Here is a 16989-nt window from a genome sequence, read left to right on the forward strand (position 1 = left end):
ATTTGAACTTCTCGACATTTCCATTTTTATCGCGTTTGATTCGAAAAACCCATTTTGAACCAATTGCCTTTTGCGCTGGAGGGAGGTCGCATAATGTCCATGTGCAGTTTTCTTGGAGTGCTCTGTACTCTGTTTCCATGGACTCTCTCCACTCTTGCGCGTATTGACTCTGCAACGCCTCTTCGACGGATTGAGGTGTCTCTGTGTCTACTTGATCAAACACACTATTGAGCCTCGTCTGGTACTGCTTCGTTGGTCGTCCTGGTTGACCATTTCGAATTATCGTAGGCCTGTCAGGCCCACGCTGCTGTCGTATCACTGGTGCATCATTGTTGTTGCTTTCAGCTTCTGGATTCTCTTCGTTCTCTTGCTCTTCTTCTGATTTGCTGCTCTCATCCGGTGTCATTTGCTCATGACCTGTAAGCTCTGGTGTATCAAGGCTTATTATGATCGTCATGAAATCATTATTCGTGTCTTCAACATTTTCGATTGTTTTTGTGTCAAACTCACCCTCTATGAATTTAACGTCACGCCTTTCGATAACACTTCGCTTCTCTGGATCGTACAGACGGTATGCCTTTGCGGTGTGAGAGTATCCAACAAAAATATACTTCTTTCCTTTTGCCTGGAATTTGCTTGTCTTAGCCTTGTCCAGAGCAAACACGCGAGATCCAAACACTCGCAAATGCTTCACAGAAGGCTTCCGATCTCTCCACATTTCGAATGGTGTGCCTCCATTTAATGCCTTTGTGGGACATCTATTGCGCAGATATACAGCCGTTGTGACAGCCTCTGCCCACAAAAACTCACCAAGCTTTGCATGGATTAGTAGACTTTTTGCCATTTCTAATATGGTCCGGTTGGCACGCTCTGCAACGCCGTTTTGCTGAGGTGTATACGGTATTGTCAACTGCCTTTGTATACCGCATTCAGTTAAAAAATCAGTAAACTGTTTATTTACATACTCCGTGCCATTATCGCTGCGTAAAGCCTTTATTTTCTTACCTGTTTGGCATTCTGCAAAGCTTTTAAATGTCTTGAATTTTTCAAAAACTTCGTTTTTTGCTTTCATTATATAGACGAATATCATGCGCGAGTAATCGTCAATGAATGTCACAAAATAACGATTGCCACCGATTGATTTGATATTCATTGGTCCACATACATCTGTGTGCACTAATTCAAGCACATCTTCTGTACTTCGATTCATTTTTTGATTAAATGGCAAAGCACTCAATTTGGACTGGTTACAAGTATAACAATTCATCTGCACTTGCATATTCTCAACATTCATACCATGCACTAGCTGTTTATCGTTCAGCTGTTTTAAATCTTTAAAATTAAGGTGTCCAAATCTATTATGCCATTGCATTGCGGGCGAATTTATGCTCATTGAATGTACTGAGCTGCTTTGTGAACTTTGAGTAAACACATACAGGTTATTTTCTTCGTTTGCTTTTAACAACACTTCGCCTTTATTATTTTTAATAATCGACACTTTAAATGATGTGGAGTTTTAAAATTTGGATGCTGCACTCACTGAGAAAAAATTCATATGGAGTTCGGGCACATGCAAAACATTTTTTAAATTTATTATGCAGTGTTCTCCTTTTATTTTGACGTTTCCAATCCCTTTTGCAGCAACATACTTATTTACAGCTAGCATTATCGGCGTTTTTTTTCAACGTAGTTTGTTAACATGTTGCGATCGCAACACATATGAGATGTTGCGCCGCTGCTCGCTCTCTTTCTGTCGTACCTCTTTTCGTTCTTCTTCTTTGATTTGCATTCGCTTGCTCGGTGCCCAAATTTGTCGCAGTTGAAACACTTTCCGTTAAACTGTTTATTCCGTTCTTTCGAATTGTTTTGTGCGTGGGTATACACAGCTTGCGTTTCTGCTTTAACTTCTCTTTCTGCCTTCTCTGACTTTCGTGTGCCTTCTTCTATTAATTTGATTTTTACAGCATCAAATTTTGGCAACTCATCGCGCGTAACTATAGCTACTATGAAGCTCTCCCACGTATCTGGTAAACTGCTCAGTAGCATAATTACCTTCAACTCGTCGTTTAGAGTTATATCTAGCTCTGCCAATTTATCAATTATTTCAACAAATGAATTGATATAAGTGACGATGTCATCTCCCTGCTGCGTGCTTAATCGAATCAGCTTCTGATATGCTTGCACCTTTTGAATAGGTCCAACTGGCATGTGCAACTCTTTGAGTTTTCTCCAGATTTCTTCGGCTGTTGTGCACCTTTTAATATGCATCAACTGAGATGGCTTTACGTTTAGAGTTATATATGCTCTTGCCTTCTTATCATCCTTGTACCATTTCGCGGCTGCTGCATCATCTTGACCCTCATATTTTCCACAAACAACTTCCCATAGGTCGGCCATTTCCAATACACTTTCCATGGCCATATGCCACACGCCGTAATTATTTTCATCAAGCTTTTCGATTTGGTACGACATGTTCATTTTGCTTGCAATTCCGCGTTAATTCGCGCACGATATTAACTATTGATCACTAAGCAAAAATAAAAACGACTCTTTGCTCTTAGACACTTTTGTATATTAAACCGAATAGCGATTACTCTGGGCCCATAACCAATGTTGGAGATATTTGGCTTAATGTTTGCGTTGCAATGCCAGCGAGAGTAAAAACGTTGTGGTTTGGTTAAAGGTTTAATAAAGAGTAAAATATAAACAGAATAATGTTAATTACATTCTTCGTATGGTGTTGCCAGATTACATGTATGCTTATGCTCCCCACAAAGTATATATATTCTTGATCAGGGCGACGAGCTGAGTTGATTTGGCCCTGTCCGTCTGTCTGTCCGTCTGTCCGTATGTATGAACGCGTCGATTTCAGAAGATATAAGAGCTAGAGACTTCAATTTTTTTTTAAATGTCCGTAATTACAGCGCGCATATCAAGTTTATCATTAAAAATCGATAACTCATCCCGATCTTTTTATCGATAAAAAACCTTATCGAAAACCAGTTATAAAATTATATCTTCTACACCTTTATTGCTAGAGTCTCCAAATTTTTAATGTATGCTTATATGCAATTTATACAATTTCGGTTTTTGTTAAAATTTACCCCCCACCCTTAAATTCACCCCCTCACCATCACTTTTGTAAAAGGCGTATTTCAAATACTAGAGACTTGTGCTTTGGCAATTACATGCATATTCATGTTATAATCATAATCTAAAAGTTTCATGAAGATCGTACGTCCACAAAAAAAGTTATTAAGCAATTAAGTTCTCATAGTAAGCGCTCACTGCCGCCCATGCGTGTTTATGCTTGTGTGTGTATATGTATGTAATTGTTTGTGTATGTGTGTGTGTGTATGTGTGTGTATGTATGTGTGTGTATGTATGCCTGTGTGTGCGTGCGTGTGTGTGTGTGCGTGTTTCTTGTGTAAGCTGAAAGACGCGAAAAATTATTGAAATAGCTATTTCTCCAAGGGTTCAGGGGATCTCGTAGTCGAGTAGTCTCGACTAGAGCTTTCTTACTTGTTTTTATACCCTGAACCCATTGAAAATGGGAAATCAGGGTATAATGGTTTTGTTAAAAGTATGTAACAGGCAGAAGGAGGCGTGGCAGACCCCACAAAGTATATATATTCTTGATCAGGGCGACGAGCTAAGTCGATTTGGCCCTGTCCGTCTGTCTGTCCGTCCGTCCGTCCGTCCGTATGTATGAACGCGTCGATTTCAGAAGATATAAGAGCTAGAGACTTGAAATTTTTTTTCCTAGGTCCGTGTATATCACGCGCATATCAAGTTTTTCTTTATATATCGATAACTACTCCCGATATTTTATTATCGATCAAAAACCTTATCGAAAGCTAGTTATTTAATTATATCTCCTACACCTTTAGAGCTAAAACTTGCAAATTTTTAATGTAGACTTATATGTATTTTATATAATTTCGATTTTTGTTGTAATTTACCCCCCACCCTTATATCCACCCCCTCACCCTCACCTTTGTAAAAGGCGTATTTCAAGTACAAGAGACATGTGCTTTAGAATGTACATACATTTTCACCATTTATTTACGCCCTGAAACTTTCATTAAGATTGTACGTATAGAAATTAAATTATTCAACAAATAAATTCTTATAATGTTACCTACACTACAGCGCAGCCCAAGCGCAGTTAGCAGAGCGCATTCTAATACGTGTGTGTGTATGTATGTGTGTCGAAAAGAAGTGCAGACTGATTAGAATATCTCGACTAGAGTCTTCTTACTTGTTATACCCTGAACCCATTTTCAATGGGAAATCAGGGTATAATGGTTTTGTTGAAATGTATGTAACAGGCAGAAGGAGGCGTGGCAGACCCCACAAAGTATATATATTCTTGATCAGGGCGACGAGCTGAGTTGATTTGGCCCTGTCCGTCTGTCTGTCCGTCTGTCCGTCCGTCCGTCTGTCCGTCTGTCCGTATGTATGAACGCGTCGATTTCTGAAGATATAAGAGCTAGAGACTTCAAATTTTTTTTAAAATGTTCGTAATTACAGCGCGCATATCAAGTTTATCATTAAAAATCGATAACTCATCCCGATCTTTTTTTTATCGATAAGAAACCTTATCGAAAACCAGTTATAAAATTATATCTTCTACACCTTTATTGCTAGAGTCTCCAAATTTTTAATGTATGCCTATATGCAATTTATACAATTTCGGTTTTTGTTAAAATTTACCCCCCACCCTTAAATTCACCCCCTCACCCTCACTTTTGTAAAAAGCGTATTTCAAATACTAGAGACTTGTGCTTTGGCAATTACATGCATATTCATGTTATAATCATAATCTAAAAGTTTCATGAAGATCGTACGTCCAAAAAAAGTTATTAAGCAATTAAGTTCTCATAGTAAGCGCTCACTGCCGCCCATGCGTGTTTATGCTTGTGTGTGTGTATATGTATGTAATTGTTTGTGAATGTGTGTGTGTGCATTTGGAAAGAATCTTTCATCATTCCCCTATATAAACAAGTAAGAAAGCTGTAGTCGAGACTGCTCGTAGTCAAAAGCGACCCATATTTTCACCATCTGAGCGGCGACGTCCAAGGTATTAGGAAGACAGCTAAGGGGGACATTTTGTTGCAACTGAGTAGGAAGCCGGAGCATAGCGCTGAGGCTCTGCACGAAGCTGTAGGCAAAGCCTTGGGTGACCGAGCGGTAGTTAAAACACTTACCGAATCGGCTCAAATTGAGATTCGCGACCTAGATGAGTTAGCAAGCAAAGAGGAGATCTTGGAGGCAATTAGGGTGGAGTTGAAGGATAGCTCACTCCCCATTGAGGCTATCAAAACGCTTCGGCCAGCTTTTAGTGGACAGCAAAGAGCTACTGTTGCTCTTCCAATTGGGAAAGCTAAAACTTTGCTCGAGCTGTCCAAAATTAAAATAGTTTGGGTAGTTTGCCGTATCCGAGCTGTGGAACAGCCTAAACGCTGTTTTAAGTGCCTCGATTACGGTCATATGGCAGCAAACTGTCGCAGCGACTGTGACCTAAAAGGCGCCTGTTTCAGGTGTGGAGAGATGGGTCACAGTGCAAAAGCATGCACCAAGCCACCAAAATATAGCCTCTGCATCCGGAAAGGTGAAAAGCAGACGGACCATTCAGCAGGCAGCTTAAAATGCCCATCCTACCGTGAAGCTGCTCGTAAAATGAAATGTTAAGGTTCTTGCAGCTTAACTTAAATCATTGTATTGCTGCCCAGGATCTTCTAAAGCAGATCATTAGGGAAAAATGTATAGACGTAGCTTTTCTCAGTGAGCCCCACCACTGTATAACCAGCTGCCCTAGGACATGGTCAACAGACGTTAATGGCAAAGCTGCGTTGTGGGTATGCGGCAACTCAACGAACGTACTTTCGAATGTTAAGTCATTCAATGGGTTCGTACGCAGCCGATATGGTAACTTATGGCTTTACAGTTGCTATCTGGCCCCCAGCATGCAGCTCAGTGAATTCACGACGGTGCTCGACGAGCTTGCCGAGGATGCTAGGGGTCGGAAGGCCATTATAGCTGTAGATTTTAACTCCTGGGCGTTAAAATGGGGTAGCCTCACAACAAATGCCAGAGGTCGTATCCTACTGGAGATCTTCGCGACACTAGATGTTGCACTGCTCAACACTGGCCACGAGTACACCTTCAGGCGAGAAGAAGCTACCAACGGGCTCGCGGTAGGTTTTTGAGAAACAATTAGCTTACCAGGCAGCTAGAAGACAGCTGAAGAGGGCCATTCGGGCAAGCAAAAGAGAATGCTTTTTAGAATTGTGCGACTCAGCCGAATATGACCCTTGGGGCAGGGCATATAAGATAGTAGTTAAAAGACTATACGCAGTTAGACAGGTGCAGCCTACGGATCGTCTGGAGCTTAAATCGATTGTGGAAACGCTCTTTCCAGAAAGTTTAAGCTCCATTCACGCCCCTGGATCCGAGTCTGCTGATCAGGGCTCAACGAGCACTGAAATTGTTTTAGTCACAGAGGAAGAAATCATAGTAATCAAATCGTGCGCTAAAGCTAGCCCTCGCCTTGCACCCTAGTACGTTCGCTGAATTATTCAACGAATGTCTAATTCAAGAGACGTTCCCGGCAAAATGGAAAGCCCAGAACCTGGTGTTGCTACCCAAGGCCGGCAAACCGCCAGATGAGCCATCTTCATACAGACCGATCTGTCTCTTAGACACCATTGATCTGCTCTAGACTGGAGAATGCGATTACTAGCGCCGGAGGCCTGTCACCAAATCAATTTGGATTCCGGAAGGCCCGGTCAACAACGGATGCGCTAAACAAAGTTGTTGGTCTGGCCACTTCAGCCATCCATGGCACAAGATGGAAGCATGGGACGAAGCAATACTGCATTATTGCGACCCTGGACGTAAAGAATGCCTTCAATACAGCTAGTTGGGATATGATACTGAATGCGCTGTCACAATATAATATCCCTAAATATCTTAAAGAAACAATAAAGAGCTACTTCAGAGGAAGAACACTGGTATACAATACGAGTGAGGGTCCACAAACTCATACAGTGTCAGCTGGAGTACCCCAAGGCTCAGTGCTGGGGCCTCTCCTATGGAATATCATGTACGACGGCGTACTACGCTTGGAGCTACCAGCAGGTGCGCACACCATCGGCTTTGCTGATGATGTAGCTGTCGTAGCCATAGGAAAGGAGCTCAAAGATACAAAGGATATGTGCAGCGAAAGTATCAATCGCATACGAAGCTGGTTGACTGGAGCCGGGCTCGAGCTAGCGGCACTCAAAACTGAAGTTGTCCTAGTCAGCAGTCGCAAAAGAGTGGAAACTGCCAATATAAAGATCGGCAGCGTCACCATTGCGTCAAAGAGGGCGATAAAGTATCTTGGCGTCATGATAGACACAAGATTAACTTTCCGCGAGCACTTAGAGTATGTGCATAAAAAGGCACGCGGGGACCTAAACAGCAACGACGTCTCCTAATGAGCGTCATTAGGTCCGTCATCCTCTATGCTGCGCCAATATGGGCAAGAGCGATGGCAACGCCGAGCTACAGCCGGGGCATTTGCGCGATCTACAGACTGAGCGCAATCAGAGTCTGCTGCGCTTTCAGGACTATCTCCGATGACGCGGCGCTCGTCATAGCTGGTATGGTACCACTGGAGTACTTGGTCGCCGAAGCCGTGGAGCGGAATTCGCACGCGCCTGCGCGTCTCAACGCTATCAGGGCGAACAGCATTGCACGATGGCAAAGAAAGTGGAATAGCTCAGCTAAAGGGCGGTGGACGCACAAGCTCATCCCGGAGCTTGAACCATGGGTCAACCGCAAACACGGCGAGGTAAACTTCTACCTTACGCAGATCCTCTTGGGACATGGATGCTTTCGGAGCTATTTGAAGCGCTTTGGCCACGAGGAATCTGACGAGTGCCCCTGGTGCGAGCGAGGGCATGTGGAAGACGTCAACCACGTTCTTTTCAAATGTGGACGGTTCCTGGAGGAGAGGCGTCGTCTGGAAGAGGCAGTGGGCCGCTCCATCAGAGCGGACAACATTGTCAACGCCATGCTGGAATCGGAGGAAGCTTGGGAACTAACAAGCACCTTCGCGGCCACAGTGATGATGGAGCTCCGCAGAGTCGAGCGAGTGAGAAGAGAGCTGTCCCAGGCTAAGGTAGCGCACAGTGCTTGCGAAGCAATGCTTTACGGCCGTCCCGCAAGCATCGCGCACTATCCTAGCCATCACACAGCTTGCAACTTGTATTAAGTTTGTCAATATACGAATATTAAACAAGTAAGAACGTTGCAGTCGGGCGTTACCGACTGCGGAATACTCACTCACATTCCATCAACAATTTAGTAGTTAAGTTTCGCTCTAATACTGTAGAATATACAGGCTTTTCCGATTTGCCACGCCCCTACTGGGCGTAGACGCCTCATTTTTGGTCAGTTTCTAGAACGAGATAACAGTACCCTAACTGCAAAGTTTGAATGCTTACTCTCAAAAAAAAGTGAAAATTACAGGGTATTTTTCGATATGCCACGCCCCTAAAGAAGCGTAAAAATTATTTTTTGGGGAATCGATAGAGGAGGCTACCAGTAACTAAACTATCTAAATTTGAAGCTTCTATTATACTTTAGGAGATATACATTTTTGCGGTTTGCCACGCCCCCTGTGGGCGGACATATATCCGACAAAGCTTTTTGGTCTTGGGTGATCAGCCCGAGTATATATACAAAATTTGAGATCTCTGGCATCAATAGTGTCCAAAAAATAGCAGAATTTGAAAAATCACTATATCTTCAGGTTCGATTTGCCACGCCCCTAATTATAATTTTATTTTTAGACTTTATAGAATCATAACATTAGCTGACATGCAAAATTTCAGCATTCTAGGTTTACAACTTTAGGAGATACAGTTTTATCCGATTTGCCACGCCCCCAATGGGCGGAGATATATCCGCCATAGCTTGTGATCTTGGGTTGTCGACGCGGACCTACATACCAAATTTTCTAGCTCTTCAACTTATATGATTTCTGGTATATCGGAAAATGCATTTTCCGATTTGCCACGCCCCTAGTGGGCGGATCAGGAAAATTTTAACACTTTATAAATCGGAGATATACACGAGTATGTGCTCCAAATTTCAAGTCTCTAGCTTCAATAGCGCTGAAATAGATTGCGTTCATACGGACAGACGGACGGACAGCAAGACGGACATTGCACAAAACCAATATACTGATTCACTTTCGTGAATGAGTATAAAAAAAAAACACATACACACATACACACACACACACAAACACATACACACACAAGCAGCCACGTATAAACATGCATGGACTGCAGTGTGCGCTTACTCTGAGAACTTAATTGTCGTACTGTCACTCTGTCATCTCGTTGCACTGTCAGTCAGCTGTACTGTTGTTCAGTGGCTTTGTCACTCTGTCATTTCGTCGCACTGTCAGTCAGTTGTACTGTGCAGTGGTACTGTCACTCTGTCATCTCGTTGCACTGTCAGTCAGCTGTACTGTTGTTCAGTGGCTCTGTCACTCTGTCATTTCGTCGCACTGTCAGTCAGATGTACTGTTGTTCAGTGGCTCTGTCACTCTGTCATTTCGTCGCACTGTTAGTCAGTTCTACTGTTGTGCAGTGGTACTGTCACTCTGTCATCTCGTTGCTCTGTCAGTCAGCTGTACTGTTGTTCAGTGGCTCTGTCACTCTGTCACTCTGTCACTCGGTCATTTTGTCGCACTGTCAGTCAGTTGTACTGTTCTTCAGATCGTATGTCCACAAAAAAGTTATTAAACAATTAAGTTCTCATAGTAAGCCAACACTGCAGCCCATGCGTGTTTTTTCGTGGGTGCTTGTGTGAGTATGTGTTTGTGTATGTGTGTGTGTGTGTGTATGCGTTTGTGTGTGTATGCGTGTGTGTGTATGTGTGTGTGTATTTCTTGTGTAAGCTGAAAGACGCGAAAAATTATTGAAATATCTATTGCTCCAAGGGTTCAGGGGATCTCGTAGTCGAGCAGTCTCGACTATAGCTTTCTTACTTGTTGTTTATACCCTGAACCCATTGAAAATGGGAAATCAGGGTATAATGGTTTTGTTAAAAGTTGTAATAGGCAGAAGGAGGCGTGGCAGACCCCACAAAATATATATATTCTTGATCAGGGCGACGAGCTGAGTCGATTTGGCCCAGTCCGTCTGTCTGTCCGTCCGTATGTATGAACGCGTCGATCTCAGAAGATATAAGAGCTAGAGACTTGAATTTTTCCTAGGTCCGTGTATATCACGCGCATGTCGAGTTTTTCTTTATATATCGATAATTACTCCCTATATTTTATTATCGATTAAAAACCTTATCGAAAGCTAGTTATTTAATTATACCTCCTACACCTTTAGAGCTAGAGCTTCCAAATTTTATATGTAGACTTATATGCACTTTATACAATTTCGATTTTTGTTTTATTTTACCCCCACCCCTATATCCACCCCCTCACCCTCACCGTTGTAAAAGGTATTTCAAGTACTAGAGACGTGTACATACATTTTTACCATATGATTACGCTCTAAAAGTTTTATTAAGATTGTACGTCTAGAAATTAAATTATTCAACAAATAAATTCTTATAATGTTATCCACACTACAGCGCAGCCCAAGCGCAGTCGCTGCTTACTGCGCAGTTAGCAGAGCGCGTTCTAATACGTGCCTGTGAATGTATGTGTGACGAAAAGAAGTGCAGACTGATTAGAATATCAGATTAGACGGTTCAGGGTATCTCCCAGTCGAGCAGTCTCGACTAGAGTCTTCTTACTTGTTATACCCTGAACCCATTGAAAATGGGAAATCAGGGTATAATGGTTTTGTTGAAATATATGTAACAGGCAGAAGGAGGCGTGGCAGACCCCACAAAGTATATATATTCTCGATCAGGGCGACGAGCTGAGTCGATTTGGTCCTGTCCGTCTGTCTGTCTGTCCGTCTGTCCGTATGTTTGTTTCCGAAGATATAAGAGCTAGAGACTTGAATTTTTTTTTTAAATGACCGTATATACATCGCGGACGTCGAGTTTGCTTTTAAAATTCGATAAATCTTCCCGTTATGTTTTTATCGAGTAAAACATTCAAGTTCAAATCAGATGCCACTATAACTAATTGTGAATGATTTTTCTTTTTTTTAAATTTCTCAAATACTCAATATAATATGTAGATCATATGCTGAAAGTTTCATTCAATTCCGTTCAGTCAAAAATTAATAAAAAAATAATCAAATATTTGGCCTATTAACAATCGCACGTGCAGCAGCTACAACAGCATCGTATGCGTGTGCACACATACATTCAAACTTCTTTTAGAAACATTCGTTGAATCACATCAGCTGTTAGTTTGGTTTAGTTTTGGTAGATGGCGCTGCAGCAGTGAATCTATTTGGGTTTTGCCAGCGCCACTAGCAAGAGTGGGGTGGCCTAGTGTGTTAGCTGCAACACGCTCGATCGAGAAGTTGCGGTTCGAATCCCGATCGGTGCAACTGATGTTAACTTTTTTAATTGTTTCAAAATATTTTTATATTTTATTAAATAAGTTTGGTATTTTATTTATATTTTTAAATACATCGAAATTGAATTTTCAGCCATACTAAATGGGCATTTTTATTTGTTGGGTTCAGTGTAGTATCTAGTCGAGCACTCTCGACTAGAGTTTTCTTACTTGTTTTTTTTTTTTATATTTGTTTATTGACAATCTTTATAATACAAGTTGCAAGTTGCGTGGTGGCTAGGATAGTGCGCGATGCTTGCGGGACGGCCGTAAAGCATTGCTTCGCAAGCACTGTGCGCTACCTTAGCCTGGGACAGCTCGTCTTCTCATTCGCTCGAGTCTGCGGAGCTCCATCATCACTGTGGCCACGAAGGTGCTCGTTAGTTCCCAAGCTTCCTCCGATTCCAGCATGGCGTTGACAATGTTGTCCGCTCTGATGGAGCGGCCCACTGCCTCTTCCAGACGACGCCTCTCCTCCAGGAACCGTCCACATTTGAAAAGAACGTGGTTGACTTCTTCCACATGCCCTCGCTCGCACCAGGGGCACTCGTCAGATTCCTCGTGGCCAAAGCGCTTCAAATAGCTCCGAAAGCATCCATGTCCCAAGAGGATCTGCGTAAGGTAGAAGTTTACCTCGCCGTGTTTGCGGTTGACCCATGGTTCAAGCTCCGGGATGAGCTTGTGCGTCCACCGCCCTTTAGCTGAGCTATTCCACTTTCTTTGCCATCGTGCAATGCTGTTCGCCCTGATAGCGTTGAGACGCGCAGGCGCGTGCGAATTCCGCTCCACGGCTTCGGCGACCAAGTACTCCAGTGGTACCATACCAGCTATGACGAGCGCCGCGTCATCGGAGATAGTCCTGAAAGCGCAGCAGACTCTGATTGCGCTCAGTCTGTAGATCGCGCAAATGCCCCGGCTGTAGCTCGGCGTTGCCATCGCTCTTGCCCATATTGGCGCAGCATAGAGGATGACGGACCCAATGACGCTCATTAGAAGGAGACGTCGCGGATAGTTAATCTTGTGTCTATCATGACGCCAAGTTACTTTATCGCCCTCTTTGAGGCAATGGTGACGCTGCCGATCTTTATATTGGCAGTTTCCACTCTTTTGCGACTGCTGACTAGGACAACTTCAGTTTTGTGTGCCGCTAGCTCGAGCCCAGCTCCAGTCAACCAGCTTCGTATGCGATTGATACTTTCGCTGCACATATCCTTTGTATCTTTGAGCTCCTTTCCTATGGCTACGACAGCTACATCATCAGCAAAGCCGATGGTGTGCGCACCTGCTGGTAGCTCCAAGCGTAGTACGCCGTCGTACATGATATTCCGTAGGAGAGGCCCCAGCACTGAGCCTTGGGGTACTCCAGCTGACACTGTATGAGTTTGTGGACCCTCACTCGTATTGTATACCAGTGTTCTTCCTCTGAAGTAGCTCTTTATTGTTTCTTTAAGATATTTAGGGATATTATATTATGACAGCGCATTCAGTATCATATCCCAACTAGCTGTATTGAAGGCATTCTTTACGTCCAGGGTCGCAATAATGCAGTATTGCTTCGTCCCATGCTTCCATCTTGTGCCATGGATGGCTGAAGTGGCCAGACCAACAACTTTGTTTAGCGCATCCGTTGTTGACCGGGCCTTCCGGAATCCAAATTGATTTGGTGACAGGCCTCCGGCGCTAGTAATCGCATTCTCCAGTCTAGAGCAGATCAATGGTGTCTAAGAGACAGATCGGTCTGTATGAAGATGGCTCATCTGGCGGTTTGCCGGCCTTGGGTAGCAACACCAGGTTCTGGGCTTTCCATTTTGCCGGGAACGTCTCTTGAATTAGACATTCGTTGAATAATTCAGCGAACGTACTAGGGTGCAAGGCGAGGGCTAGCTTTAGCGCACGATTTGGGATCCCGTCCGGCCCTGGAGCAGTGTTGGGTCTAAGACCCCGGAGAGTTACTATGATTTCTTCCTCTGTGACTAAAACAATTTCAGTGCTCGTTGAGCCCTGATCAGCAGACTCGGATCCAGGGGCGTGAATGGAGCTTAAACTTTCTGGAAAGAGCGTTTCCACAATCGATTTAAGCTCCAGACGATCCGTAGGCTGCACCTGTCTACCTGCGTATAGTCTTTTAACTACTATCTTATATGCCCTGCCCCAAGGGTCATATTCGGCTGAGTCGCACAACTCTAAAAAGCATTCTCTTTTGCTTGCCCGAATGGCTCTCTTCAGCTGTCTGCTAGCTGCCTGGTAAGCTTATTATTTCTCAAAAAACGTAGACCTACCGCGAGCCCGTTGGTAGCTTCTTCTCGCCTGGATGCATTTGCGACGAATGTCACCTACTTGTGCATTCCACCAATACGTAGGCTCTTGTTGTCGCGTGAACTACATGCTGCTTAGCAGGCACTCTGTATTTGGGCTACCATGTGGCATGCTCTGGCCTCAGCATTACCAATTGTGCCCAGAGACTGAATGGCCTCTGAAAAGACCGCGGGATAAAAAGTATCTAGCCGATACGACTCCCTCCACAAGGTTGACGCCCTGGCAGGTGGCTCACCTATTGTAAATAGAAGTGCCGTATGATCGCTGTCCGTATAGCTATCGCAATGGCACCATGCTGCTCCCCGAAAGAGGGATGAAGTGACAAAAGTAATGTCGATAACAGATCCGTATCCCGCCCGACTGAAGGTGTACTCGTGGCCAGTGTTAAGCAGTGCAACATCTAGTGTCGCGAAGATCTCCAGTAGGATACGACCTCTGGCATTTGTTGTGAGGCTACCCCATTCTAACGCCCAGGAGTTAAAATCTACAGCTATAATGGCCTTCCGACCCCTAGCATCCTCGGCAAGCTCGTCGAGCACCGTCGTGAATTCACTGAGCTGCATGCTGGGGGCCAGATAGCAACTGTAATGCCATAAGTTACCATATCGGCCGCGTACGAACCCATTGAATGACTTCACATTCGAAAGTACGTTCGTTGAGTTGCCGCATACCCACAACGCAGCTTTGCCATTAACGTCTGTTGACCATGTCCTAGGGCAGCTGGTTATACAGTGGTGGGGCTCACTGAGAAAAGCTACGTCTATACATTTTTCTCTAATGGTCTGCTCTAGAAGATCTTGGGCAGCAATACAATGATTTAAGTGAGGCTGCTAGAGCCTTAACATTTCATTTTACGAGCAGCTTCACGGTAGGATGGGCACTTGAAGCTGCCTGCTGAAGCAGACGGACCGCTTTTCTCCTTTCCGGATGCAGAGGCTATATTTTGGTGACTTGGTGCATGCTTTTGCACTGTGACCCATCTCTCCACACCTGAAACAGGCGCCTTTTAGGTCACAGTCGCTGCGACAGTTTGCTGCCATATGACCGTAATCGAGGCACTTAAAACAGCGTTTAGGCTGTTCCACAGCTCGGATACGGCATACTACCCAACCTATTCTAATTTTGGACAGCTCGAGCAAAGTTTTAGCTTTCCCAATTGGAAGAGCAACCGTGCTTGCTGTCCACCAAAAGCTGGCCGAAGCGATTTGATAGCCTCAATGGGGAGTGAGCTATCCTTCAACTCCACCCTAATTGCCTCCAAGATCTCCTCTTTGCTTGCTAACTCATCTAGGTCGCGAATCTCAATTTGAGCCCATTCGGTAAGTGTTTTAACTACAGCTCGGTCCGCATAGCTGCAACCACCTACACCTGAAACCGCGATGGCGTCACTTCTGGAACGTTTTTGCAGCGGCTTGCGTCCCTTAACAACCGTCCAGCTGTTCGAACTCGTCTGTCGACCTGCCTGGTTGGTTTTATCGGCTGCAGCCCGTAGAGCCATTGGCTCTATTGGATTTGCTGCGCTTTTATTGTGCCTCGGCTTTTTCGAGGGAGTTTTCCTCTGCTCGGTGGCAACTTCCCTCGACCGCTTGGGCGTATTACTACCTGCTGTAGCACTAACGCTCGTCGTTTTAGCCTTCTCAGCTACTTTCTTGACCAGCGTGGTCTGCACCTCGCAGTCTTTGACCAGTCGGTTGCAGAACGCTTCGGCCGTCTTGTGGAGACTGACCAGCCTAGCCAGCTCCTCTCTCATTAGTGCATTAATATGCCGCTGACCCCCAAATAAGGCAGTCAAGTCCTCTAGCGTAACTCCTATTTGGGCTAACGCTTCTTTTAAAGATTTGGGTGCCTGGCACTCAGCCACTGGAGACTGATTACAAGTCGACGGCTGCGGCAACGCCCTCTGTTGTTGCTGCGGTGATCGCTGCAACGAGGAACGGCGCGCGAAAGCTTGCAGCTCCTCCTCCATCATGGCCTCCATATTGCTCCGACTACCACGGCGTGAAGCCTGTAGTGGGCACTGCCTTCTTATATAATTTGAGTTTAGAGACCGCAGTAACTTAAACTCAACTTAACTACAGCAAGAGCCCGAAAGTATGCACTACTTTTAATACCTTCTACCTCACACCAGCAGCTAGGTTGCAGTCTTTGCTGAGACTTAGCAACTCACTAAAGTTAGTGAGCAGCTGATTGTCCGCTGCAATTTCCAGCACTACTAACAGCTGTTAGAGTGAATGCACCTGATTTTTTATTATTTGCTCAAATGTGACGCCTAATGTGACAAATCTTTTCTCGCTTAAAAAAAAGAAAGGGAAAGAGGAAAGCCCTGACGCCAAAAACAGTGACGCTATTGCCCCCCTCTCTTGCACCACCGGTTTGTATCACTGGAGTACTCCGCGAGACCGCCACGAAGTAAGTCTTTGTTAATTTTTGCCGTCGCTGGGTGCGTCGCGCCCACAGCAACCACGTTGTCTACAGTTCTTTCCACTTTCACAGGGGAAGACACAGATCAAGCTATTGTCCACGATGGATCACGATGACGTCGACCGTACTCCACGAAAACGCAACTCGAACTCTATGTGTGTATGTGTGTATGCGTTTGTGTGTGTATGAGTGTGTGTAAGCTGAAAAAAGCGAAAAATTATTGAACTAGCTATTACTCCAAAGGTTCAGGGGATCTCGTAGTCGAGCAGTCTCGACTACAGCTTTCTTACTTGTTTATATAGGGGAATGATGAAAGATTCTTTCCAAATTTTAGGGAATACGGAATTATCTAAAGACAAGTTAAGCAATTTTAGTAATTGTGACTTGAAGTGAATCACTGCACTCTTTAATCACTCAAATTGGAATGTTATCGACACCAGGAGAGAAAGATGATTTCAACGTCCTAATGGCTGCAGCCGGAGAGGCCGCCGTAACTTTAGGAGTATTAATAGACCCATATTCAGGAAGTGAATATGGATATGAGCTGCTGTAAAGATCAGCAGAAGAATAAGTGGATTGAAAAAATCTACAAAAAAATCAGAGGAGTCCTGGTTATTGCAAGTTTTTACACCACCAAGGACAAATGAGGACGGCATACCAGTAGATTTACGCTTCCTTTTTACAAATGAGTAAAACTGTTTAGGATCTCGTGCAAA

Source organism: Drosophila mojavensis, unplaced genomic scaffold, assembly GCF_018153725.1.
Source record: "Drosophila mojavensis isolate 15081-1352.22 unplaced genomic scaffold, ASM1815372v1 contig_19, whole genome shotgun sequence".
NCBI lineage: Eukaryota > Metazoa > Arthropoda > Insecta > Diptera > Drosophilidae > Drosophila > Drosophila mojavensis.